Consider the following 4,506-nt stretch of genomic DNA (forward strand, 5'->3'; position numbering starts at 1 on the left):
TTCCACGTTTAATGACGGCGGTCAGCGCTCCCTGCTGGTGGGGAGGAAAACAGCAATTTAATATTAAATACATACAATTATGAATAAGAATAAAATAATAAATTAGAATAAAATTGAATGATACAATAAGTTAAAAAAAATAGAACATATGGAGCTTTTTATAAAAATACGTTGCATGTCTATATCTACAGATATAAGCTATTAATATATACAGCGGCAAACAGTAAAATAATATATATATCTTAACATCAACTCTATATCTGTACGAACGAAACAATAAATTAACTTCTTGGAGGTTCAATATAAATCTCTTGATTCATGTTTTCATAATTTTTTTCTTCGCGTTTATCTTCATCTGCATTTACAGGTAAAAAAAATTAACCTGAACTCTGATCTTTTCAAACATCGGTCCTGATCTGACATGTTGGTGTTTTTGGAAACATCAGGTTTGTTTTATAGAATTAAAGTTGAACAGTTTTCTTTTTATTCAGGATGTTTGAATTTCTCGTTTTAATTTTTTACCACCAGGTGGCGCTGCACGACTATTTATCAAACCGAATCAGAGTCTGTAGCTGCAGCCCATCATCAGGTGACGGGGAGGATTATTAGAGTCAGAGTGAGTCCAACATCCGGACAGACGGCAGATCAACAAAACAATAGCAGAAATAATCAACGATATCTAAATCAATTATTCCATTAATCAATTATTCCATTAATCAATTAATCAATTAATGAATGAACAATGATGACTCTGCTGTTTTACATGAAACTCTCAGAGCGCTGAAACACAACTTTATACAACCTGTTATTGTTACTGATTCACATTGTTGTCCATTTAGAGATAGATTAAATAGTAAAATAAAAACACGAAAAATAAAATAAAATGAATTCGAATAAAATAACCAAAATTAATAAAACATACAGTACAATAACAAATATTTGAAATAAAATACCGATTAAATTACACATTACATAAAAATATAACACTAAACAAATGAAATAAAAGGATAAATAAAGTCAAATTTAACCAGATTTGATAAAATAATGGAAGAAAGATGTGACTGAAGATTACATGAGATGAAATAATAGAATGACACCTAATTAAATAACAACATAAAATAAATATATCTAACAATGAAAACCTTTAATGGTAAATAATAATTATGAAATTATGACAATTAAATTATTCTGAATATATTTAAGATGCACAGCGAAATAAATATCTACAAATACATTTCTTCAGCCAAACTGTTGAGCTCTTGTCCTCAAAGATGAAAACAAACAATAAACTATTTTGCACTGAATAAATAAAATAAAAATACACACTGAAATAAAACTGCAGTAAATTAACACAAAGATTGAAGTTACTTTGATTTAAATTACAAACAATTAAATCGAAATTCAACTGAATTTTAAAAACCATTTTCCTCTGTTTACCGTTGGTCGTCCAGCAGGTGGAGCCGCAGACCACATGTTGGACACCGTTCTGCTGAGCCTGAAACTGTCTGTGATATTTCATGTTAATATTCTCAATCAGTTTGTATTGACAACGAGAATCAGCTGATTGATTATGTTTCTGTGTCGATCAGACAGTTTAATGAAACACATTTTTGATTGACAATTAATTTGTTAAGCGGCGTGAAAGTACTGCAGTATCTCAGAGTAGTACTACGGTATCTCTGAGTAATACTACAGTATCTCAGAGACGTACTACAGTATCTCAGAGTAATACTACAGTATCTCACAGTAGTACTACTGTATCTCACAGTCAATCAATCAATCAATCAATCAATCAATCAATCAATCAATCAATCAATCAACCATATCTTCATCAGCCCTATGAACAAAATATAATTTAAACTAGTTTTTAAATGAAAGATTTGACATGAAATAATATAAAATAACCTCAATATAAAAGTGACATTTCACATAAAAAGAAAGTTCAAAACTGCAAACAGGAAATCTTTGAGGATAAATCAGTTCAATTCACTTTTACTTATAAACACTAAACGTCATCTAGAGATGTTAAAAGATCACAGAGAGAAACCGACAATTCAATGAGTCAACGGGTCAACGAGTCAACGGGTCAACAAAGCAACAAAGCAATGAAGCAATGAAGCAGCAAGTCAACGAAGCAACAAAGCAATGAAACAACGAAACAATGTGTGAACGAGTCAACGAGTCAACAAAGCAACGGGTCAACGAAGCATCGCGTTAACGAAGCAATGGGTCAACGAAGCAACGAGTCAAACGAAGCAACAAGGCAAACTAAGCAACAAGTCAACAAAGCAACGAGTCAACGAAGCAACAAGTCAACGAAGCAGTGAGTCAACAATGTAACGAAGCAACAGGTCAACGAAGTAACGGGTCAACAAAGCAACGAGTTAAATGAAGCAACGAGTCAACGGAGCAACGAGTCATCGAAGCAACGGGTCAATGAGTCAACCAAGAAACGAGTCAACAAAGCAACGAGTCAATGAAGCAATGAGTCAACGAAGCAATGAGTCAAACAAAGCAACGGGTCAACGAAGCAACGAATCTACGAAGCAACGAGTCAATGAAGCAACGAAGCAACAAAGCAACGAGTCAACAAAGCAACGAAGCAACGAGTCAACAAAGCAACGAAGCAACGAGTCAAATGAAGCAACAATTTAACGGAGCAACAAGTCAACAAGTCAATGAAGCAACGAGTCAACGAAGCAATGAGTCAACGAAGCAACGAATCAATGAGGCAACGAAGCAACAAGTCAGCGAAGCAACGAGTTAAGCGAAGTGACGAGTCAATGGAGCAATGAGTCAACAAGTCAATGACGCAACGAGTCAACGAAGCAACAAGTCAACGAAGCAGTGAGTCAACAATGTAACGAAGCAACAGGTCAACGAAGTAACGGGTCAACAAAGCAACGAGTTAAATGAAGCAACGAGTCAACGGAGCAACGAGTCATCGAAGCAACGGGTCAATGAGTCAACCAAGAAACGAGTCAACAAAGCAACGAGTCAATGAAGCAATGAGTCAACGAAGCAATGAGTCAAACAAAGCACCGGGTCAACGAAGCAACGAATCTACGAAGCAACGAGTCAATGAAGCAACGAAGCAACAAAGCAACGAGTCAACAAAGCAACGAAGCAACGAGTCAAATGAAGCAACAATTTAACGGAGCAACAAGTCAACAAGTCAATGAAGCAACGAGTCAACGAAGCAATGAGTCAACGAAGCAACGAATCAATGAGGCAACGAAGCAACAAGTCAGCGAAGCAACGAGTTAAGCGAAGTGACGAGTCAATGGAGCAATGAGTCAACAAGTCAATGACGCAACGAGTCAACGAAGCAACGTGTCAAACTTAGCAACAAGTCAACGAAGCAACAAGTCAATGAAATAATGAAGCAACGAATAAACGAAGCAACGAGTCAATGAAGCAACAAGGCAACGAGTCAATGAAGCAACGAGTCAACGAAGTAACGAAGCAACGGGTCAACGAAGCAATGAGTCAACATGAGCGACACGCAGACTGAAAAACAACGGGAGTTTATAACAGCAGAATGAAGCGTCCTGCAGTACTTTACTATGTAACAGTACTTTACAATGTAACAGTACTATGTAACTATACTATGTAACTACTTTACTATTACATTACGTTACATTACATTATTACATTACATTTCATTTAGCTGACTCTTTTATCCAAAGCGACTTACAATAAGTTCATTTCAACCATGAGGGTTCAAAACCAGAACAACAAGAATCAAGAAAATATAATTTCTTCAAGAAAGCCAAACTACAAAGTTCTATCAGTAAGTTCTATTTTAAGATACTAAAGTTCTACTATCCAAGGTAAAGTCTGAAGAGGTGTGTTTTTAGTTTGCGGTGGAAGATGTTCAGAGTTTGTGCTGTCCTGATGTGTATGTAACAGTATGTAACAGTACTAAGTAACAGTACTAAGTAACAGTTCTATGTAACAGTACTATTTAACAGTATTTTACTATGTAATAGTAACATGTAACTGTACTATGTAACAGTACTTTACTATGTAACAGTACTATTTAACAGTATTTCACTATGTAATAGTAACATGTAACAGTACTATGTAACAGTACTATGTAACAGTACTTTACTATGTAAGAGTAATTTACTATGTAACAATACTATGTAACAATAATATGTAACAGTACTGTCCTATTACATTACATTACATTTAGCTGACTCTTTCATCCAAAGCGACTTACAATAAGTTCATTTCAACCATGAGGGTTCAAAACCAGAACAACAAGAATCAAGAAAATACAATTTCTTCAAGAAAGCCAAACTACAAAGTTCTATAAGTAAGTGTCATTTTAAGATACTAAAGTTCTACTGTTCAATGTAAAGGAGGAGGTGTGTTTTTAGTTTGTGGTGGAAGATGTACAGAGTTTCCGCTGTCCTGATGTATGTAACACTATGTTACAGTACTAAGTAACAGTACTTTACTATGTAACAGTACTATGTAACAGCACTTTACCATGTAACT

This window comes from Embiotoca jacksoni, unplaced genomic scaffold, assembly GCF_022577435.1.
Source record: "Embiotoca jacksoni isolate LCO1_2020_lvr unplaced genomic scaffold, fEmbJac1.0.p SCAF_100, whole genome shotgun sequence".
Taxonomy (NCBI): domain Eukaryota; kingdom Metazoa; phylum Chordata; class Actinopteri; family Embiotocidae; genus Embiotoca; species Embiotoca jacksoni.